Below are 24,572 nucleotides of genomic sequence, written 5' to 3'. Positions count from 1 at the left end.
CAGCCCTCCTGATTGGTCCATCAACAAACTTGCCATAGCCACAATCTGAAAACCCCCAGAGTAAATTGAAATCTTACAGGCGTTCATGCCTCCTTTGGTAAAAAATATTGAAAACTCTCCTTGATTTGCTTCCATGGTTAACATTTTTGTGAAATCTCTCTTTCCCAATGCTAGAGGTTGATCAGTGGGACTATACAAGGGCCGGGAAAATAAAACAATAATTTTGAATATTATTATTTAAATGGGTTTGGTTATTTTTATTTTATTTTCCGTGTGTGTGTGTGTGTGTGTAATTTATCAATTGTGTTGGTTGGTTGGTTGGTGGGTGGGTGGGTGGGTGGGGACAGGGGAGAAAGAAGGAAAAATCTCCCCACCTTTAAAGCAAGCAGATCCAAGGCAGCTATGGTAGTTTTTCACTGGAAAGCTCTGTGCTTTACTTCCACCCACACTGCAGATCAGATCCAGCAGCAATGCAACCCCAGCCAGCCAGCCAGCCAGCCAGATTTTTAAACTGCTCCTCTGTCAGAGAAACGGTTCAAAATCACAGAAGAGGGTGGTGTCACAGGGCAAGATTAATTTGCCGTATTTTTTTTTTATACCTAGGAACATGCTTTCGTTTTTTAGTAGCAGAAAAAGGTATTGTTAATTGCGTCACTTGTGAGAAGGGGATACAGAAAAGGAAAAAAAGGGAGCATAAACTCTGGCTATTTACAAGCAATGAAGGAAACGGCTGCAGCGATGTGCAGTGGTATAGAAAGCAGGAAATGGCAATGGTATAGATGTGCAATGGTATAGAAATCGTCAGCAAACACACTGGCAGCTGTCTCACTGACCACTCCTTCTGCCACATAGAATACAGTGGTACCTCGGGTTACAGACGTTTCAGTTTACAGACGCTTCAGGTTACAGACTCCGCTAACCCGGAAGTAGTACCCCGGGTTAAGAACTTTACCTCAGGATGAGAACAGAAATCGTGTGGCAGCACGGGAGGCCCCATTAGCTAAAGTGGTACCTCAGGTTAAGAACAGTTTCAGGTTAAGAATGGACCTCCAGAACGAATTAAGTTCTTAACCCGAGGTACCACTGTAGACAGTGACCTTCAGGGACCCTTCTGTGTCTCAAAAGCACTTTCCCAGTCCACGCTGGGAAGAGTGGCACTGCGATTTCTTTCGTAAATCAAAAAAGTGTCCAGAAAAAGATGGAAGGACGACTTGGAAAACCCTTGATTGCAACGGTTTGGCAGCAACACCATCTGCAACCAGTGACGGAATATTTACAGTGGTACCTCAGGTTAAGAACTTAATTCGTTCTGGAGGTCTGTTCTTAACCTGAAACTGTTCTTAACCTGAAGCACCACTTTAGCTAATGGGGCCTCCCGCTGCTGCCGCTCCGCCGGAGCACAATTTCTGTTCTCATCCTGAAGCAAAGTTCTTAACCTGAGGTACTATTTCTGGGTTAGCGGAGTCTGTAACCTGAAGCGTATGTAAACCAAGGTACCACTGTATTCATTTTTTTACGCTTCCAATCCTCCAAAACAATCAAGGTGGGATAGCTCAGTTGGTGGAGCACAAGATGTCTAATCTCAAGGTCGTGGGTTCAAGCCCCACACTGGGCAAAAGATTCCTGCGTTGCGGGGGGGTTGGACTAGATGACCCGTGTGGTCCCTTTCCAACTCTACAATTCTATGATTCTACACATGGCCTCCCATCTCCATTTTATCCTGAAAACAACCCTGGCTGGGCTGAGAGATAGTGACTGGCCCAGGATAACTCATTGTGCATTATGGCTGAACAGGGGTTTGATCCAGAATTTGCCAGGTTCGAGCCTAACACTTGAATCGGTGCACTGCAAGATGTCAGCTTCGGAAAAAACAGCTAGTATGGAAGAATAAGCAATAATGATGACATACATACAGCAATTCCATAAGGGGATATAATTCTACATTATAAATTATTTGTAGTGATGGATACACATGTTTATTAATTACACTTTCTTCATTTAGCATTTCTTTCATGAGTTTGGATCAACATTCTACAGCTTTGTAGGGGAAACTGAATAAAGTGTGTTAGTCCATATTTATGCTTGCTGATTAATTCCAGGCTGGCAATTGTGATAGCATACCCATCGGATACCTTGACCTCAACCCAAGGGAGTATTTGCTAGTATATTCCCTCTTCTGTGTACATTACCTATGGGACCACCTCTCCTGGTATGTCCCACGGAGGACTTTACTGTCTTCAAACAAAAACATCTTGGAGGTCCCGGGCCACAGGGAGGTTAGGCTGGCCTCAACCAGAGCCAGGGCCTTTTCAGCTGTGGCCCCGATCTGGTGGAACGCTCTGTCACAAGAGACTAGGGCCCTGTGGGACTTGACATTTTTCCGCAGGGCCTGCAAGACAGAGCTGTTCCACAAGGCCTTTGGCCAAGGCACAGTCTGACCCCCTCCTTTGGTAATCCTCACAGAACTCTAGCCCAATGGTTGCCATTAATTTGATTTTGAATTGATTTTAAAATGAATTGATTTTAGAATGCTGTGTTACTTTTATTGTTGTTAGCCGCTCTGAGCTAAATATTATTATTATTAATATTAATATTATTAATAATAATAATAATAATTGTTATTACTATTATTATTATTATCTTGTGAGAGGTCAAACTCCCCCAAACGGCCTTTTAGGCTATCGCTGCACCTCTGATGTCTTAATGGGAGGTTTTTCTTTCTTTCTGGGAAACCTGTTCAACGAGGACAAGTTATCAGCCACCAACAGGAATTCCCCATGCAAATCCATTATATTCATCTTTTTGACACTAAAAGCTAGCTAGCTACAATCAGCTGCTGTTTAGGGTTGGTGTTAGCCCAAGACATTTTGCTGCCTGAAGCAAAGGGCAAGATGGCACTCTGCCATTCCATACACAGAATCGAATCAGATAGGGAGCTGACTCTTAATGGGATAACATCATCCACCATACTTGAGGGCAGAGGGCTAGTTTAGGATATGTACAGGGCTAGCTTAGGGCGAAAGTAGTGGGACTGCTGCCACCCCCTGGCATTCACCTACTGAGCCAGCTGCCTCACTTTGCCTAACAGCAGGGCCGGCCTTGCTTAGGATAATAAGATCTACAGCTCAACCATAATAGGGTTATTGCTGGGTCTTTTGCTCATTCACAACACATTTACATTTTAAAGCACTTTCGTTCAGTCTTCCTCCCTTAAAACGTCTCCTAAATTGTGTCCATGATCTTATCTCAGACCCCTTCAAGTGTCCCTATTTTCCAGGGACAGTCCCGGATTTACAGAAGCTGTCCCAGTTTCTGATTTGATCCTGGAATGTCCCATTTTTCCTTTGGACATCTCTATTTTCATGAGAGGGTATTGTAGGATGTCCCTATTTTCATCAGAGAAATGTTGGAAGGTATGGAGTCGTCCAACCTCCAAGCCATCTGAAGGCAGCCCTGTATAGGGAAGGCTTTTAATGTTAATAATAATAATAATAATAATAATTTATTATTTATACCCCGCCCATCTGGCTGGGCTTTCCCAGCCACTCTGGGCGGCTTCCGATCAAATATTAAAATACAGTAATACATCAAACATTAAAAGCTCCCCTGAACAGGGCTGCATTCAGATGTCTTCTAAAAGTTTGGTAGCTGTTGTTCTCTTTGACATCTGGTGGGAGGGCGTTCCATAGGGCGTGTGCCACTACCAAGAAGGCCCTCTGCCTGGTTCTCTGTAACTTGGCTTCTCGCAGTGAGGGAACCGCCAGAAGGCCCTCAGCACTGGACCTCAGTGTCTGGGTAGAACGATGGGGGTGGAGACACTCCTTCAGATAATGTTTAATGTTTTATTATGTTTTAATATATGTTGGAAGCCGCTCAGAGTGGCTGGGGCAAACCAGTCAGATGGGCAGGATATAAATAGTAAAAAAATTATGATGGAATAGGATGTCCCTATTTTCATCGGAGAAATGTTGGAGGGTATGTTATCTGCCATAACAATACTGCCTCAGCTCATGCAGATGTAAATGAACACAGGGGGCCTTGCCCAAAAAGGGTTTGGCCAAACGATAACACCAATCAATCAAAAATCAGGGCTTTGAATAACGATCCACTCAACAATTTCAATTCATTCTTTGGTGAATTATGAAGTCTATTTAAACCAGTGGCCTTGGAACAAGGTACCGTATTTTTCGCTCTATAACACGCACCTGACCATAACACGCACCTAGGTTTTAGAGGAGGAAAACAAGAAAAAAAATATTCTAAACGAAACAGTGGATGTATGATTTTTGTGGTTCATGCTGTGGCCACAGACATGTGATCTGACGGTGAGTTTGGGGAGCCCAATGCAAAAATCCTGAGGATCCATGTGGATCCGTGCTTTGTAACCACGTTTTAAGTGGGGAGGGAAGGAAAAGCACTCAAGGGACAAGGAGCATGCGTGGGGTGTGTGGAGAAGGATGCTGCTAATAATGCAGAAGAGGGGCATATGGGGAGAAGGCTCCTCTCCTCTCCCGCTTTGCTCCTTTAAAACAAGCAGGCTCTGCTTCTCTCCCTCCTCCCCAGCTTAGAGAGCTGAAAAGCTTTGCTGGTATTTAGCGAGCTGAGTGGGGAGGAGAGAGGGACAGAGAGCAAGGTTGCTTTAAAGCAGCCAACCAGACAGGAGCCGCTTACACCTGTGTAAGCGGCTCCTCTCCCGCTTTGCTGTTTCAAAGCGAGCCACGGAGGAGGGAAGGAAGGGGATCCATGGATCCTCTGCTCATGACTGCAGCAGATCCCCACCACCACCACCTGTAGGCATTCGCTCCATAACACGCCCAGACATTTCCCCTTAATTTCTAGGAGGAAAAAAGTGAGTGTTATGGTGCAAAAAATACGGTATTCTACCATCTATTCCACATCCACTGTGTCAGCTGGGTTTGCATCCTGTTTACTCCACTGGCGATAAATAGGTGGATTCTGTTTCCATCCAACCCTCCTTTACCACTTGACCTTGATAAAAGGACAAGCACTTAGCATTTAATAACATAAAATATCATCACAGTAGAGCTTTTGTGTGCCCCCCTTCCTCCCCCACTTGCTCAGTAGGATCAGGATTCTTCCAATGTATTTATCCGTATCATCGGTATTAAACTAATCAGGGAAACAGGGGAGTTTCCAGAGGCTGGACATGAGAATATGCAAATTAAAAAGGGAGCTATTAATCTTTCCCTGTGAGCTATTTTGAAATCTTTCCCTCCATTCATTCATTCCAAACGTCTATTGGCCTGCTAGAGGATTTAATCTCAAAGGCTTCATAGCAAGACTAAAGCTAAATCTATACCAGCGTTACATAATGGAAGCAGCAGGGAAGGATGCCTGTAGAGGCCCTGGTAGTTAGAAGGAAGGATAGCATGTCCCAGATGCGATTAAGCATACCCAGTGGCTCATCAAAAACCAGCTGGGTACAGTCCTAAAATGGATTTTTATGGACATGCCCACTTTCCAAGGCACGGCACTCAAAACAGGTGAAAGTTCTTGCCTGCTTTGCATGTTTCTGGGTTTCAGAGGAACAACTGACCAATGCAACAAGTACATTATTATGAATTGCTATTTCATGAAGCTTAGCCCCTGGTGCTGCCTGGCTGCTGGGTAAAAGTAAAGGGACCCCTGACCATTAGGTCCAGTCGTGACCGACTCTGGGGTTGTGGCGCTCATCTCGCTTTATTGGCCGAGGGAGCCGGCGTACAGCTTCCGGGTCATGTGGCCAGCATGGCTAAGCCGCTTCTGGCGAACCAGAGCAGTGCACGGAAACGCCGTTTACCTTCCCACCAGAGCGGTACCTATTTATCTACTTGCACTGGCGTGCTTTCGAACTGCTAGGTTGGCAGGAGCAGGGACCGAGCATCGGGAGCTCACCCCGTCATGGGGATTCGAACCACTGACCTTCTGATCAGCAGGCCCTAGGCTCTGTGGTTTAACCCACAGCGCCACCCTCGGTGATAAATACCTTGTGATGTGTCATTTTCCTTTCTACTGCTGTGGAAGGAATTGCTTGCTGGAAAGTAAAGTGTGTGTGGGGGGGGATCCTAGTTCTGCCTGTTTTCTCTATTTTGTCACAGAGATGACTGTTGCTAGCTAGGCATACAAAAGCAAAAGCATTGGCGTTTACTTTTTCATCCCCCAAGGACAAAGCTTGTCAAATTATAGGCAAACAGAGCATTCTTTAGTTTTGGTGTGGTTAAAAACGGATTCACTTAATCTCCCCTTTTGTTTTGTGATCAGTTTATATGAAAATAGCACACAACATACAGGTGCACCTAAGCAAGGATACTATGAAATGACAATAGATCCAGATTTTTGTGTGTGCGCTGGACAGATTTTCTTTTTTTTCTTTTTAAAAGGAACTGCTTTTAACTTTTTGGCAGAAATTCATGGACTTTGCAGGCAAGGTAGCTCCTTCCAAAGGGATCATAGCTACCACATTTCAGATGGAAAGCTGTAGTGGTTTTCCTGCAAGAGCAACCTATACAGTGTTGGGATGATTTAAAAAGATTAATTTAATCAACCCTATTGTTTTGTGAGCAATTTATATGAAAATGGCAGAGATCATACAGGTGCCCATAGGTAAGAAATCTGCCAAATTTCAGAAGGATTGATGGACCTCTTTTGTGCTGGCTGCATTTCAATTTGATTGAGGGGTGAGGTCTGGATTCATTTTGCTCTCTCTTGTTTTGTGAGCAATTATTTTAGTATGAAAATGGCGTACATCGTAGAGATGCTCTTAGGCAGGTAACTTGTAAAATTGCAAAGAGGTAGATATAGGGGTGTTGCAGAACCCCCCACCCCCATCATTTAGTTTGTACAAACTTGACACACACACTCACACACGACATACGTGATGTTTCTGTTATAAATTCATAGAAAATCAACCATACATCGGATCTACACCGGTCCACTTTTATTTTGCTCTATGAAGGAAGGACTATCAAAAGGGGATGGTTTGATACAGGAAGGCCATAATCTCTTGAGCGTACCAACATGTACGCAGGAGCCCTACCCAGTTGGCATGCCGACCTTGATGGTCCTAAACAGAAGACCATCAAGGACACAAAGAACTTGCATACGGGAGTGGATTCAACACGGACTGGAACAAAGGACAATGATCAGCTCTTCCCTCTGGGGGCAGGAAACTGCCAGCTCCCCTTTGTCCTTTGGAAAATACTCATGGGGAGGGGGAGAGGAGGGACCAGCCAGGTGACAAGATACTCAGGTTACCTCCACAAACCCCTCCTGCAACCCCTCCGTTTTGTGATGTATCAATGATGTAGTCATGATGTAGTTGTGATGTAGTTCTAGGGGTGTAGCCTGGGGGATTAGTAGCTAATAAAAGTTCGGGTCTCCTTTTGTTCAGGGCTTCCATCTTGTTTCACCTGGTGGCAGGTGGGAGTCCTGTCGCGACAGTCTTCAATAAAGACCAAGCCTACTGGCTGCTGTTTTGCTCTGGTATTCCTGGCTGGTGTCCTTGTTTTTTGTCCAAGGGAGCCCTCAGATTTCTCCATTAACAGGGGCTAGGAATGTAATATAAGAAAAACAGCAACCAGCTTCAAGTTTTTGGCACCAAAAGCAGCAGAAACTAAGTGCAAAGCCGATTTGACAGGAGTGGATATGTGGGCATGCAGAAGAAAGGCGGACTTTAACATCCAGTATTTTCCAACTATCACCACTACCTAAACTAGCAAAGAACACAGAACAGTTTGCTTTTCTTCAACATTCCTTCCCCCAAACACTGTGATGGGAAAGCCCTGGTAAAACAATGCCTTCTGATTAGAAGCCAGACCCGTAAATTACAAAATAGCTCTCTCTTCTCCCTCTGGTGTATTCCATATCGGCCAAGTTTGGGGAGAAATGTTTCAGTTTTTGCAGACACTCTGTAATGTTCTTTCAATGTCCAAATCTCCAAAGCACCATTAATTGCTTCAGAGATCTTGCTTCAGCTTGGAGATGTTCCAAATATGCCTTAAGCAGCTCACTTCGGTTCAGGATTTGGCTTGGCACATTCCTACTAAACACCTATGGTGATAACGACATTACAAAATATTGTCACATTTTGTAAGGTTGTGTTGGCAGAGCAGTTGGCTCTCTCATTCACAAGTGATTTATTGGGCTGTAAATCTTAAACAAAACCCAAGAGGCAATAGTGGTTTACAACAATGCCATCAGCAGCGGGGCTAGTCCCAGAAAAACAAACCAAATTACATATTTAGAATGTATTAAATGTGCTCCTTCACTTATGAACGTTTTCAATGCCTAGTATTTCCCCCCCTGCAGAAATATTTGCTTGTATAATAAAACTCAGTTTATCTCAAAGGGCTGCTGGGTATATAAATACTGCAAGGAGTCTTGGTGACCAAGGCAGATGAGGAGGGTGGAAATTTGTGTTGTCACAGATTAGCTAATGACCCATCTCCTCCACAGGAAATGTGGCAGGTGTACAATCATACATTTTTTTTGCACCTAGACATCTGTTAATTTTAATGTGCACCATGCGTTTCTTACTTGATAATCAGAGGGCTCAGTCAATCAGCTACTTTGGTTTCCCAGCATATCCTGGCAATAATGATGAACTGAATATCTTCTCAGGGCACACACCCACACACCCCATAAACTAACCCCGCTCGCTCGGTTTCAGAGCCACTGCAAGTAACATCATTCTGAAAGTCAAGGTCTGACCTTATCTCACCATTATACCAGAGGACCTCAAAGAGATGGGATGGAGTATGTTTTTTCTCCTTTCATTCTTATAAGACTGCAAGTAATTATCAGTTGCTATTGAGAAGCTGCCTATTGTCTTTGTCCAAGGAGTTTTCTTGGCAGGGATACTGGAGTGGCTTGCCGGTTCCTGCTCCAGGTGGATCACATTTGGTCAAAACTCTCCACTATGACCTGTCCGTCTTGGGTGGCCCTGCACAGCATAGCTCATAGCCTCTCTGAGTTATTCAAGCCCCTTCGCCATGGCAAGGCTGTTTGACCAAACTGCAGGAGGCAGTGGAAGACAGGAGTGCCTGGCGTGCTCTGGTCCATGGGGTCACGAAGAGTTGGACACGACTAAACGACTAAACACCAACAGCAATTGAGAAGTTGCAGACTTATCTTATGTTGGAAATGTAGGGAACATGAGGGGTTATTCTATCATATGTGGTGGACTTGTACTAATTGGGATATGATATACAATGAACTAAAAAAAAAACGTTTAAAAGTACATTTCCGAAAAGACCAGAGGCCTTCTTACTAGGCATTATTGGGGATGAAATCCCCAAAAAAGACCGTAACATATTTCTTTATGCCACAACAGCTGCAAGAATACTTTTAGCTCAGAAATGGAAACAACAAGAAATACCAACACTAAGTGAATGGCAGATTAAGATGATGGAATACGCAGAACTGGCAAGACTGACCCGGACGATCCGAGACCAGCAAGACCAATTGTTCGAAAGAGACTGGAGTAAATTTATAATATGCTTAAAAGAACATTGTAAAAATTTGACAACGCTAACAGGATTTAAAGGTTTTTGCAAATAGAATCTGTAACTTATTTACAGTTACGTAGTATGTTGAATTAAGCAAGATAAAGTAAGTAAGAGGAAATAGAAATGCGAAGAAGACCGGAAAGGTAATTAGAAAGCTATCTAGAGGGAAGGAAGAAGTGGATTTGAGAGAGAATATATGGAAGGATAAGAAATGTTGTTTTTTTGTACTGAAATGGAAAACTAGTAAATATTATTGAGAAGTTGCAGGCTTATCAAATGTTGTTGGAATGGCATACGAAGGACGAGGAAGTCAAGTCGGTTGTGATACATTGGGCTAGAGATTTTGGATATAATATACAACCAGATGATTGGGTAAAAGTATGGAAGGAAAATATAAAATTTACAGCATGTACTGCGTTAAAGGAAAATGTTATGAAAATGATATATAGATGGTATACTACACCGGTCAAATTAGCGAAAATGTATAAAACCTGTAATAAGTGTTGGAAATGTAAAGAAAAAGAAGGGACATTCTATCATATGTGGTGGGAATGTAAGAATCATAGAATCATAGAGTTGGAAGAGACCACAAGGGCCATCGAGTCCAACCCCCTGCCAAGCAGGAAGGGTTTCTGGGAGATGATATATAATGAATTGAAAAAAATGTTGAAATATACATTTGTAAAGAAACCAGAAGCTCTTCTGTTAGGAATAGTAGGAAATGAAATAAATAGAAAGGACTGTAAACTTTTCCAATATGCAGTTACAGCGGCGAGAATATTAATGGCCCAAAGATGGAAACAGGAGGAAGTACCCACCCTGGAAGAATGGAGAACGAAAATGATGGACTATGCAGAACTGGACAAATTAACTGGGAAGATTAGATATCAACGAGACCATAAGTTCATTGAGGACTGGGGAAAATTTGTAGAGTATCTGAAAAATATATGTGATGAGCAAACAACGTTCGTGGGATTTCAAGAAGCTCTGTGAAAGGTTGAGGAGTATTGTAAAAAAGAAAAATAAGATTGGGAAGGTATATAAAAAGGCAGTATTAAATTTAGGAAATGCGTAACTAAAATTTAACTACGGATGATTGGCAGATAAGCTGAAGGAAGTCCATAATATATAATTTGTGATAAACCTTTGGTATGGTATTGTCAGGGAACTGCCATCGGAAGGAAGGGAAGTGAAAGGGCTCACACAGGTTGGGAGAGACTCAGCAGCTGAAGAGGGAACCAGTAGGGGGAGAGGAGCTGGGCTGAGGGAAAGGGAGCTGGAGGGATGGCTCAGAGACACTTCCAGCGAAAACAGTGGGGAGGTTTCAGGACCTCCTGTAGGGACACCCACTCCTCGCCGGAAACTGTCACGCAGAGAGTCCAGAAGACGTGTTTCCGTTAAGGAGCTTTTATGTTGGAAGCGATTCCGAAAGCAACCACTGTCGGAATCTGCCAGCGACTGACGGAGCCATGTTTAAGGGGCTCCGTTACAGACAGAGGTTTGCAAACTGGACCAAACTCTGAGGGACTAGGATTTTACACACAAGCAGCTCATCGTCCCATCACAGCATTCCGACAGTCTTCGTGAGCAGCTTGTGCAGGAGAAGGCATCATGAGCAACCCAGCCGGAACCGGAGAAGCAGGAGCTGGAGCGGGTCCAAGCCTGGAAGAAAGGTACCGGGTGTTGGAGGTCCAGCTAGCGCTGCAGACGGCGAGGCTTGAGGAGAGGAGGGCTCAGGATGCAGACAAAAAGGGGAAAGACACCCAGCTCGTCAGAAAGGTACCAGGATTGGTGCAGAAGTTTGGGGGGGAGCCCAAAGACTATCATGGCTTTCGGACAGAGATGCAATATGCCCTCAATCTGCAGTTTGATGAATTCCCTGACGAGGAATCAAGAGTGGCTTTCGTGATTGGGCATCTTGAAAAGGGGGCGAGAGACTGGGTTAGACCCCTGATGGCAGCGAATAGTGACGTCCTAAAGGACACGATGAAGTTCTTTCGCGCCATGGATCTGATGTTTTCCAGCGATATTGAACAGGGAGTGGTCCGCAGACAGTTAATGGCTTGCAAACAGGGGAGCCGATCTGTCCGTGAGTACTGGACTGAATTCACCATGTTGATCCATAAATTGGGGTGGGATCTATCGGCGGAACCCATTCAAATGCTTTTTGAAGAAGGGCTTTCTTCGGCTGTGAAAGACGAACTTTCCCGGGCGCCCAGGGCGGAGTCTATGGACCAGCTGACCAAATCAGCGCTGACCATAGGAGCGCGCCAGGAGGCGAGAGCATTGGAGAGGCGGGAAGGGAAGGGGGAACGTTGGAAGGAGTTCCGCATTCCAGACATTCCAGAGCCAACTTTCCCGCCGGCAGAGCCGATGGAAATCGGAACAGCGCGCGCGCGCGCAGTTTCAAAGCCCAGTGAGGGGGGAAAGAAGGAGGGAAAAGGCGCCCGGAAATGCTATCTCTGCCAACAGCCAGGTCACTTTGCCAGAGTCTGCCCCCAGAGGAAGGAATGGCAAGGGATGGTAGGAGCTGTGGAGGGAAGAGAGGAAGAAATACCGAAGCAAGTAAAAGCCAACGCCTGGCTGCCACCGTCGGGGCACAGCAGTCAGGCCAAAGAGCAGTGAAAGTGCCCACGCCAGAACCTCCTAAACCCGCCCTAGTGATAGAAGTGGCGCTAGAGCTGCCAAACGGACACCCTCTAAAGATAAAGGCGCTGTTGGACTCAGGCAGCTCCTGCAATTTCATGAGCAAAGAGTTTGCAGCTGAACACCAGATACAGACGATCCCTTTAAGCAACCCCCTGCAGGTGACCACGATCGATGGCAGGGAGCTGTTGGGAGGAGAAGTCAGCTTGCAGACCGTCCCAATGATAATGAAGGTGGCAAGGCACACCGAACTGATAGCGTTTAATGTGGCCACCTTGGGAGGAGCTCCCATTATATTGGGGATGAGCTGGCTAGCGTTACATGATCCGCTGGTGGGCTGGCATCAGAGAGTGGTTTCTTTTGGTTCAGCACATTGCTTAGAACACTGCAAAGAGGGAAAGGGTTTGGCAGGGGCCCAAGCCACCCTAGCAGGGACTGAAGTAACGGAGAACGTGAAGGTACCACGACAATACGCAGATCTCCGCGACGTCTTCAGCGAAAGGGAAGCTGACCAATTACCCCCGCATAGACCCTTTGACTGTCAAATCAATTTACTCCCTGGGGCACAGCTCCCTGTAGGCAAGCTGTACGCCATGTCAGACAGAGAGATGCAGGAGCTAAGAGAGTTCATTGACAAGAACCTGAAGAGAGGGTTCATCAGAGAGTCCAGGGCGGTGGGGGGCAGCCCAGTGTTTTTTGTGGATAAAAAAAACACGAACAAGCCGAGGCTTGTGTGTGACTTCAGGGCCTTAAATGCAGTGTCAGAACCAGTGGCTTTCCCTATGCCCAGGATTGACGACATTTTGACAAGGGTCAGGAAGGGAAAGATTTTTACTAAACTGGACCTAAGGGGGGCGTACAACCTGATACGAATAAGGAAGGGGGATGAATGGAAAACCACCATGTTCACCCCTTTGGGGGCATTTGAATATTTAGTTATGCCCTTCGGCCTACAAGGAGGCTCCGCGTGCTTTCAATCGTTTATGAACCACGTCCTGGGGCCTTTGCTTTACAAGAATTGTGTGGCCTTCTTAGACGACGTGTTGGTGTATTCTGAGAATGAGGAGCAGCATGTGAGAGACGTCAGAGAAGTGTTGAGCAGGCTGCAAGCCAACCAGCTGTGGGTGAAACTGGAGAAGTGTCAGTTTCATACCAAGGAGGTGGAATTCCTGGGGTATCGCCTGTCAGACAAGGGATTGGCCATGGATCCCGGCAAGGTCCAGGCGGTGCTGGAATGGAAAACACCCAAAACAAGGAAAGATGTGCAGAGGTTCCTAGGATTTGGGAACTTCTATCGTAAGTTCATCCGAAACTTTGCCCACCTGACGGCGCCCATTACGGACTGTCTCAGCAGTAAGAAGAAGTTCGTTTGGACTGAGGAGGCGGAGCGAGCATTTGAGGAACTAAAAAGGGCCTTCGCCTCGGAACAACAACTCCTGCATGTGGATTTACAAAAACCGATGAGAGTGGAAACTGACGCATCAGACAGAGCGATTGGGGCGGTGCTTCTGCAGCCAGGGAAGGAGGAGTCAGAGTGGAGACCGTGTGCCTTTTTTTCGCGAAAGCTGAACAAATCCGAGAGGAACTACACGGTGTATGACCGAGAACTACTAGCCATTCATGAGGCGTTCCGGAGATGGAGGCACCTGCTAATTGGCGCACAACATAAGGTGCAAGTGTGCACTGACCACAAGAACCTAGAGTATTGGAGGACGGCACGAGTGCTCAACCAACGGCAAGTGAGATGGGCCCAGGAGTTCTCCAAATTTAACTTTGAGATTTGTTACGTGCCAGGCCCAGAGAACATTAGGGCGGACGCTCTCTCACGCAAACCTGAATATTTGGAGGAGGAGGGAGCACCCGAAGAGAGACATGTCATTCCAGAGGACCGCTGGGTGTGTGGGGCGGCATTGGTGGGACAAAGAGAACTGGTAGAGGAAACGGAGAATGATGAATACGCCCAGAATAAGCTCAGAGGTCTTAGGGGTGAGGGAGAGGAACCAGGGGGTTTCGAGGAAAGAAATGGAGCTTTGTATTACAAAGGGGCACTGTATATCCCTGAAGGAGACTTAAGGGGGAGGGTACTCAAGCAGTTGCACGACAGCCCCACGGCGGGGCATTTTGGACAACACAAAACCATGTGGTTGGTCACCAGGGAATTTTGGTGGCCTAAGGTGAGGGAAGATGTACGGGAGTATGTAAGAGGGTGTGAGCAATGCCAGCGAGCCAAAGGGGAGAGGCGGGCACCGGCGGGGCTATTAGAACCCTTACCAACCCCAGAACGACCTTGGGAGGCAGTGTCGATAGATTTTATGACTGATCTGCCGAAGTCCAAGGGGAAAACAGCCATCATGGTGGTGGTAGACCTACTAACAAAGATGTGCCACTTTGTAGCCTGCTCGCATGCAGTCACGGCGGAAGAGACAGCGAAGTTATTTGTAGAACACATTTTTAGGTTGCACGGGGTGCCATTGAGGGTGGTCTCAGACCGAGGAAAACAATTTACTTCCAGGTTCTGGAGGAAGCTCATGAGCTTACTGCAGGTGGAGGTCAACTTTTCGACTGCCCGGCACCCTGAAACCAACGGGCAGGCGGAAAGAGCAAACGGGGTCCTCCAGCAATACCTGAGGTGTTATGTCAATGACAGAGAGAATGACTGGGTAGAAAAGTTGGCGCTGGCGGAATTTGCCTACAACAATGCCGAGAATGTGTCCACAGGGATGAGCCCCTTCTTGGCTAATTATGGGTGTCATCCCAGGGCTTTCCCAGGGGGAGAAGGGGAGAGATGGGGTGTCCCGGCAGCCGAGCATTTTGTAGAAGAAATGGAAGCAATCCATCGTCAGCTCCAACTCAACTTAGAAAGGGCGAAGGAAGAATACAAGAGGCAGGCAGACAAGAACCGAAGGGAAGGTGAAACCATAAGGGTGGGAGATAGGGTGTGGCTGTCAACCCAAGGGTTGCCGTTCAAAGGAGGTTGTAAGAAATTAAGACCCAGGAGATTGGGTCCCTTTGAGGTCATTCAACAGGTCAACCCAGTGGCTTTCAGGCTCCGGTTACCCAACCACATGAAACTGCACCCAGTATTTCACAGGTCGTTACTGTCACCGTATGAGGGGGGACGAGAAGGGATGGCCACTCGGGGACCGGTCATAGAAGAAAGGGAATGCAGCAGCCATGTGGCAGAAATCCTCGACGCCAGATGGAAGGGGGATCAGGTGGAGTATTTGGTAGCGTGGGAAGGAGAACCGGAGTCAGAAAACACTTGGGTAATGGCAGAAGATATCAATGACGAGGTATTGATAGAAACGTTCCATCAAAGGTTCCCAAGGAAACCTCAGCCTGTGGAGAGGTTCCGGAGGGAATACTTTGGGACCACCGATGAGGAGGAGGAGTTGGAAGGATTCTCGGAATCGGAAGGGGAAGGGGAGATGGACTCTGAGGAGGAGGAGTACTTCGAGACCAGGAACCGCAACAGGTGGAGAGAAGTGTTCGGGACATCGGAAGATGAAGGAAGTTCATTCCGGGGTTTTGCCTCCTCACCGCCCGTAGAGGAGGGGGCGAGAGGGGATGAAGGGGGCCCTGGAGGGGAGGTGGATGTCAGGGAACTGCCATCGGAAGGAAGGGAAGTGAAAGGGCTCACACAGGTTGGGAGAGACTCAGCAGCTGAAGAGGGAACCAGTAGGGGGAGAGGAGCTGGGCTGAGGGAAAGGGAGCTGGAGGGATGGCTCAGAGACACTTCCAGCGAAAACAGTGGGGAGGTTTCAGGACCTCCTGTAGGGACACCCACTCCTCGCCGGAAACTGTCACGCAGAGAGTCCAGAAGACGTGTTTCCGTTAAGGAGCTTTTATGTTGGAAGCGATTCCGAAAGCAACCACTGTCGGAATCTGCCAGCGACTGACGGAGCCATGTTTAAGGGGCTCCGTTACAGACAGAGGTTTGCAAACTGGACCAAACTCTGAGGGACTAGGATTTTACACACAAGCAGCTCATCGTCCCATCACAGGTATCATATGTATATTGTATTGAAAACTAATAAAAACTTTTATAAAAAAAAAGAGAAGTTGCAGGCTTATCAATAGGTGACCTCTAGTGGCCACTGAGGACAGAAATTTAGGTGAAGTACTTTTGTTGCGAGATGCAGGTGGCTCTGTGGGTTAAACCACAGAGCCTAGGACTTGCCTGTCAGAAGGTCGGCAATTTGAATCCCTGCGATGGGGTGAGCTCCCATTGCTCGGTCCCTGCTCCTGCCAACCTAGCAGTTCAAAAGCACGTCAAAGTGCAACCACTCTGGCGGGAAGGTAAACGGCGTTTCCGTGCGCTGCAGCTCTGGTTCGCCAGAAGCGGCTTAGTCATGCTGGCCACATGACCCGGAAGCTGTACGCTGGCTCCCTCGGCCAATAAAGCGAGATGAGCGCCGCAACCTGAGTCGGCCACGACTGGACCTAATGGTCAGGGGTCCCTTTGCCTTTTTTATCCTCACACAGTGGTCGCAAAGCAGATTCTCTCTCTCTTAACTTACAAGGCTGGGGAAAGAGAGATTGCCCATTTTGCTTCAGAGTATCAGAGTGGCTATTCCACTTCCAGCTTAAAGCAGAACAGCGATTCCGTGCTGCTAAATTGGGTCTGGGAGCACCCTTTGATTTCCAGCGAGGAAAGTTAGCCATGACTAACGAAGGTTCCATTAAGGGGACGCAGGTGGCGCTGTGGGTTAAACCACAGAGCCTAGGACTTGCCAATCAGAAGGTCAGTGGTTCAAATCCCCGCGACGGGGTGAGCTCCCATTGCTCGGTCCCAGCTCCTGCCAACCTAGCAGTTCGAAAGCATGTCAAAGTGCAAGTAGATAAATAGGTACCGCTCCGGCAGGAAGGTAAATGGCGTTTCTGTGAGCTGCTCTGGTTCGCAAGAAGCGGCTTAGTCATGCTGGCCACATGACCCGGAAGCTGTACCCTGGCTCCCTCAGCCAATAAAGCGAGATGAGCGCTGCAACCCCAGATTCGGTCACGACTGGGCCTAATGGTCAGGGGTCCCTTTACCTTTACCTTTACTTTTGTTGCAGCAATTGGAAATTGAAAGTGGTGGCAACCTTCATGTACTGGATACGGAGGGGAGATAGCCATAGACTGAAATCCAGGGCTCTAGTGAAGAATTCCATGATAACCGGATTGATTAGCTCAGCTTGTTCTCAGGAAACTATCCCACATCTACAGGTTTGCAATCCCATGTTCTAGAACCTGAAAGTAGGCCTGCAAACACTCAGCTGAGCAGGAACCCAAATTGAAACCAATCTTTCAGAACAGCCAACACTTTCCCAACTTGGCGGCTGAGTTAACTGTGTTTGCGGCAGAGCGACTTTATTTATTAATGCCACAATGACTTCTCTGAATCGGGGCGACATGGAAGGTTCACGGCTTTATAAAAATATCCCTGGAACGTTGAACCAGCTCAAGAGCTCGCTGCATGGTCAACCGTCCTTCCCCTGTAACACAGAGGCATGAAAAATGTGCGTTCAGTACATGGTGCTTGCCTTGAAGCAATGGCAGTTGTTAGAGATGGGAATCTGAAGGGGCAGTTACTATTCTCCTGCTTTGAAATTGCCAAGCAGGAGAAGAAAAGACTTTCTTACGGAATGGCTCCATTCATTTATAGATCCTTTTACTCTTGAGAGTTCTGTAGACATTGCTGGTCTCCAAAGGGTGCTTTCTCACTAGGCCTTTTGCATGCAATTGGCTGGCCCAATCGTGGGATGAACTGAGACCATTTGTCTCAAGTGACAGGCTTGTGGGAGCACAGGATGGTGCTGAACTATTTACTGACTTACTTCCGGGTCACCGGCTCTCTACTGAGGCAGACCTAAAGGGCTCAAGGTAAGCACATACTGGCAGTGGCAGGAAACTCTTCTCCTCCCCGCTTCTGGCTTCCTCTCTCTAAGAAAGGGCCAAGGAGGTCATTCTGAGAGATCACCTCCTTCTCCACAGGCCCTTTCAGATGTTAAGTTCAGAAGAGGGGGCCGTCTTGGTAGTTGTACTACTCTCAGAAGTTCAGCAGTGGCTCAGGAGAGGCCCTAAGCTGTGGAATTCCCTCTTCACAGAGGTGCATCCAGTATCTTCACTAAACAGCATTTGGAGAATACAGTGGTACCTCGTGTTACGTACTGTCCCCCTTGCGAACACTTTGGGTTACGCACTCCACTAACCCGAAAGTAGGTGCTTCTTGTTGCGAACTTTGCCCTGGGATGTGAGCGGAAGATGCACTCTAGTGGCGTGTTTGCAGCAGGATTCCCCATTAATGAAAGTGTGCCTCATGTTACAAGTGGTTTCCGGTTACGAATGGACCTCCGGAACCAATTAAGTTCGTAACCAGAGGTACCACTATACTGAAGATATCCCTCTTTGCCCTGACCCAAGATAGGTGTTTTCAAGACCCCACCCTATTCCTGTGACCGTAAGTTGTTTTGACAGTTTTTAATACCGAATATTAAACTGTAATCCACCCTAGGACCTGGTGGTGAAAGGCAGGAAATACACACACACACACACACACACACACACACACGTGTGTGTATGTATGTATATATATATGCTTCATAAAAGATATCAAAGCAGTTTACAACAAATGTACTTAAAATCATACCGTTGAAAACAATATATAAAAAAAAGATTAAAAGCAGACATCAATTTAACCATTGTGGAAAGATGTATTCTTAATTGCCTTGAATGGGCCTAGAGGCATGGAAAAGTTTTCAGAAGGCATTTATGTTGGTGACATGTGTGTGTGTGTGTGTGTGTGTGTGCGTGTGTGTGTGTGTGTGTGTCTCACCAACATAAATGCCTGCTGAAAACTTTTCCATGCCTCTAGGCCAGGGGTCAGCAAACTTTTTCAGCAGAGGGCCAGTCCACTCTCCCTCAGACCTTGTGGGGGGCCGGACTATATTTTTTGGGGGGCGGGGGAATGAACGAATTCCTATGCCCCACAAATAACCTAGAGATGCCTTTTAAATAAAAGCACACATTCTACTCATGTAAAAACACGCCAATTCCCGGACCGTCCACGGGCCAGATTGAGAAGGCAATTGGGCCATATCCGGCCCCCGGTCCTTAGTTTGCCTACCCATGCACTAGGCCTATGTCTATATATATCACCAACATAAATGCCTGCTTAGGACCCCAGAAGAGATTTAAAGTCACAAAATATGCAGCAAAATAAACTGTGGCAATATAAGCTCTGAGACCTTTAAAATGTGGCCTTCTAAGTGAGTTCCAACATTTCCCTTTCCTCCTAGCCTAGGAAAAGACCACACATTTGGGAATCTTAAAAATGGTTTACTTACAAACTCTCCAAAGGTCAGGTTTGCGTGCTTCAGAAATGTTGCACAGGCAGTAAAAATCATACCGTTAACTACTTAGCGTAGTTACAAAGTGGTGAAAGTTCCTAGATTATTGGTATAGGAACTCAAGAGTAGCTTGCGAAGGCCGTGCAGCTGAGCTGGAGCAACCAGCTTGGACCTCTTCACATGCTGAGCTTCTGAGGTAGGCTTGATTATCTATTTCCTCCCAAGGAAGTGAGGGGAAGTGACATAGCTAAACCTAGCTGGACAGCTTCCTCTATGGTATTAACCCCTTCATGTGTTAATGTGACTTAAGCATATTGCCTATATGAGGCTGGTTATTGTTAAGTTGTGGGTGACGACACAGCGATTCTTCAGACAGCTCTTGTTTATTCACAGGCCAGAACAGAACTGAACTGAAGGGTTCAGCCAGCCTGCTTATATAGAGCTCCACTACAATGCAACAGTAACCATTTTCTGTAACTATCCAATCACTGAACGTCGCTTTCAATCTCTTATTTGCATATGTGGACCAGAGTGAAAACTATCTACAGTATCCCCCTGCTGGCCCAGGGTGAGAACTTCAGTACATAACAGTTATCCCACAGTTTAAAAGCTGAAACAAGAAGGCACTTTCCAAATCTCTATTCCACAAGACTACTAGGCCGATGACACTACAGTCTCTCTTTCTTGTTATCAAATGAGCCTCACCAACTCGGGGAACAAGCAGCTTCATAAAAATAAGTTACGTGGCCAAGTTAGTGCCTGTACTGCCACCACTTTGCCATAGTAGCTAGAAGCTCTGTTTAAACTTTACATTTGTACCTAACTTTAAACAAAACCTAAAGATCAGGTGGTACTGGCCACACATTGCCTCGCTCTGAGGAAGGACTCTTCCGCTTGGTCCTCTCTCACAGTGAGGCCATGTGGAGAGGAAGAAGGAGAGAAAGCCACTGCTAGCACTGATGATGTAGTGAAAAATTATTATTATTATTTTGGAGGAGGGGGAAGACAGCAGAAGGTGGGGGAAGAGGTGGCAACGAAAGAGGGGGAAGAAGAGTCAGGGAGGCAGCTTCTTATTTATTTATTTCAACAATTTATATGCCACTTAAAACCATCGTTTCTAAGTAGGGCTTTTTTTTCCAGCTGCAATTCAGTTCCGGCACATCTCAGATGGGTGCCATTGCCATTACAGTGGTACCTCGGGTTAAGTACTTAATTCGTTCCGGAGGTCCGTTCTTAACCTGAAACTGTTCTTAACCTGAAGCACCACTTTAACTAATGGGGCCTCCCGCTGCTGCCGCGCCGCCGGAGCATGATTTCTGTTCTCATCCTGAAGCAAAGTTCTTAACCCGAGGTACTATTTCTGGGTTAGCGGAGACTGTAACCTGAAGCGTATGTAAACCGAAGCATATGTAACCCGAGGTACCACTGTATAAGAGAACAAGGGAGGCACCTCTTTTTCTAGAAAAATAGCACTGTTTCTAAGCATTGTCTATGAAAGAGATGTGATAGAGATACAATCAGTTAAAACTGACCATAAAATCAGGAAAGCTTACTTAAGGTCCCTGCAAAGCCATCACCAAGCACCTGACGTTTAACAGGGAGGCACCCCGACTGATCTCAGCTGGGAGGGAGGGCCACAGACTTGGGTCCACAATACTCAGTGAGCTACAGGTCTTGCGCCAACCTTGGGAGTGGTTCGCTCACTTTTTATGGGGCAGCCATACAATCTCACCACCGAATCATTGCCCTTGTGGTTACTGTTATGTACTGAAGTTCTCACCCTGGGCCAGCAGGGGGATACTGTAGATAGTTATGCAAATGAAGGATCGAAAGTGACGTTCAGTGATTGGATAGTTTTAGAAAATGGCAACAGTTACATTGTTCTGGAGCTCTTTATAAGCAGGCTGACTGAGCTCCTCAGTTCAGTTCTGTTCTGCCTCTGAATAAAGAAGAGCTGTTTGAAGAATCGCTGTGTCGTCTGATATGTTCACCCACAACTTAACAGTTACAAGAACCAAACAGTAACTTACACACAGGGGCTGTTAGCCCCAATGCTACCCTTCAGTCTTTTTTCAAAGCGGCCATTTTACGTGTGCAGCAGTTTCTGGGGACATTGAGCCAGTTTCCTCAACGCCATTTAGCCCTAGAGACTTTTTAACAAATTAGTCAATATGCACCTTTCTTTCTCCCTCCTCCTCCTATTTAGGTGAGAGAGGGAGAAAGAGAAAAAGGAAGAATTTTCATCAGGCAGCGGTACAATCTTTCAGGAACATAATTGTTGGTTTAAGCCCTTCCCTTTCGCTGCTTTCAGCTGGCGACTCCATTTCTATCCCGCTGCCTGGTCTGCGCCTGCCTGCTGTGTCAAGGCTGTGGTTCTGGCAAGTGCCATTTTTAGCATCCCAGTTTTTCCCCCCTTCTCCTCCTTAAAAAAAAAGAAAGAATTTTAAATGGGTGCTGTTACACAAAAGTGAGATTGCAACAAATTAAAATTAAAAACACAGAGGAAAGGAAATGAAGGGAAAGGGTGAGAGAGCAACTTCTTGCAGCAACTTACGGAACTAATCAGTGGATTCTTTGGGAGAAATGGGGAAGAAGGAAGCAGCTTGTTAAAACTGATTTTAATCCCAGGAGAGGGTGTGTGAGAGAGGAGAGGTGCGGTGGAGGCAAAATTGACACACAGCTTGTCATCTTCAGTGATACTGCCTCTGCTTATTCATTTGACTTGGAAGTGATAGAGGGATAGGCTGAATTAAACTCAAGCTCAAGGTCACTTGCTTCCCAGTACAGTTTTCACTCACCCATAGGGGCTTACACACACACACACACAACACACACACACACACACACACAGAGAGAGAGAGAGAGAGAGAGAGAGAATTGTGTACCTCTCTAGCCTGCTGCAACCCTGACGAACACTAATGCTGGAGTAAATACCGCTGAATTAAATGGAATTCTGAGAATCCATTCTCTTCCCTTGCTCATATTTGCTGGAGAGAGGCAGAAAAAAACTGCTGCCAACAGATAGGGAGAAAGAAGGAACACCCCCCCCTTTTTTTAATATTTTGGGGTGCAACTAAATCAATTTATTTATTTCAAAAGCTTTGTAACCAGCAATTACCCTTCAATAAACACATGCTAACATGCAAACTAAATAATTGCTTCCGAAAAAGGAGAAGACATGGAGGAGGGGTGATTTTTTAAAAGCGGGTGCTCATGTTGGCTGCTCAGGTGAATTGTACTTTTTCTGTTTCCCAACCCACGGAGTAACAAGTTAACAGAACAAGCAGATTAGCACAGTCCGCCCTGCAGTGTGGGAATTCCGCTTGTGGCGAACAGCAGAAGATTGGGTAGTGTTGAGAGCCGCCTATCTGGAAGCAGCCAAATATATCATTCAAAATGTGTGGAGCAGGAATGTGGCAGCTTCTCTGCAAACTCGGGGCACTGGCAAAACAGCTGTGTTATCGGTGATACATATTTTGAACATGATCATTCCTTACACCATCCTCACAAGTTCCCTCTCTACATTCCATAACTTCACATGATGAAGATGAGCTATGATGCTTTAAATGCACACATAAAAATGGAAACAAAACCAACTCCTTTTTTGCAAGCACACTTGCCAGGAAGCCATGATTGGCTGTAGATTTTGAAAGGAGCCCTAAACATCTTTAGTGGAACATCTTTATAAGCACTGATTCTCTTTCTGGGTGGCGCTGTGGGTTAAACCACAGAGCCTAGGACTTGCTGATAGAAGGTCAGCGGTTCGAATCCCCACAACAGGGTGAGCTCCCATTGCTCGGTCCCTGCTCCTGCCAACCTAGCAGTTCGAAAGCACGTCAAAGTGCAAGTAGATAAATAGGTACCATTCCGGCAGGAAGGTAAACGGCGTTTCCGTGCGCTGCTCTGGTTCGCCAGAAGCGGCTTAGTCATGTTGGCCACATGACCCGGAAGCTGTACGCCGGCTCCGTCGGCCAATAAAGCGAGATGAGCGCTGCAACCCCAGAGTCATCCGCAACTGGACCTAATGGTCAGGGGTCCCTTTACGTTTACCTAGCCTGCTTCTTGCGTGGGGCACTCCATCTGTTGATAGCTGCTGACCAGGAATATCCATAGGAGTAAAACTTTCAAGGCTAATACAGTACTGTACTCCCTTTTTCGGGTCTTTAACAAATGATTGCAATTGCACTTGGATTTTGGTTTCTGCCAATATTCCCCTTATTTCCAGAACCCCAGTTTTTATACTTAAAGCATTCTAGTGTGTTTGATCACAAATACAAGCTGAATGTTCTGAAAGCAACAACAACAACAACAACAACAACAACAACAACTCAGACCAGTGAGACTGAGAGTTCCCATGGCTCAACTGTCTTTGGTTCCTCATTTTGCAACTCCCCCTCCTTGTGAATCCTACTGTACCCATTTACTGTTTAACAGTGTTCCATTCCTCTATCCTCTCCATTATTTTGCAATTATTTTAGACCATCTGACCTAGCATAGGTGGCACTGTTTCAAACTATTAACTGCTGGTGCCAAATGAAATCAGTATTTATACTCATGCAACATTTTGCATAATCTGTGTGATCTGTTTTGTTCATAGTGCATTTGCAGAAATTGGTTTTCACTGGTCTCGAAATGTTGGGGATTTTCATTACATAGCCACTTGCCTGTCTGATTTATATAGGCTATGATCAGCTTTACTCCAGACATCCATCAGCTGATTTTTGCTTGCTTCTCTCTCTGTGTGTGTATGGATGTGTGCAAAAGAACAGTTTGCTGTGCTGGAGGAATCTTCACCAGGGTCTGGAGTGTGTTTTCTGTGACAGAATCCCCAAGTGGAGCAGGACTGAAAGCCCAGAATGCAAACACTGTTTCATGTTAATGGATAGATAGATCAGTTCAGAAATTGTTCCCATGGGCCTGCCTTTAAAATGTCAGAGCTGCCTCTTTTGCTTAATGATTAGGCTGTCAGACGAAAGAAAAAAAGATAAGTAGCAAAGGGAACCTTTTATTAAACAGATTCCAGTTCTCACCGGAAGAGCATTACAGTACTATTGGAGTTAACTTGCTGAGAGCTATGAGCCCCAGATCC

At 46.2% G+C, this 24,572-nt stretch overlaps 1 protein-coding gene across 4 annotated transcripts in view; it reads right to left on the bottom strand.

Moving 5' to 3' along the window:
• KCNH6 (potassium voltage-gated channel subfamily H member 6) overlaps window positions 1-24,572 on the bottom strand; it is a 137,489-nt gene that overhangs the window by 85,166 nt on the left and 27,751 nt on the right. The window lies entirely within an intron of this gene.

The sequence above is a fragment of the Podarcis pityusensis genome (genome assembly GCF_964106645.2).
Source record: "Podarcis pityusensis genome assembly, chromosome: 13".
Taxonomy (NCBI): domain Eukaryota; kingdom Metazoa; phylum Chordata; class Lepidosauria; order Squamata; family Lacertidae; genus Podarcis; species Podarcis pityusensis.
The sequence above is the reverse complement of the archived record's forward strand: the minus strand, read 5'-3'. Positions and strand labels throughout refer to the sequence as shown.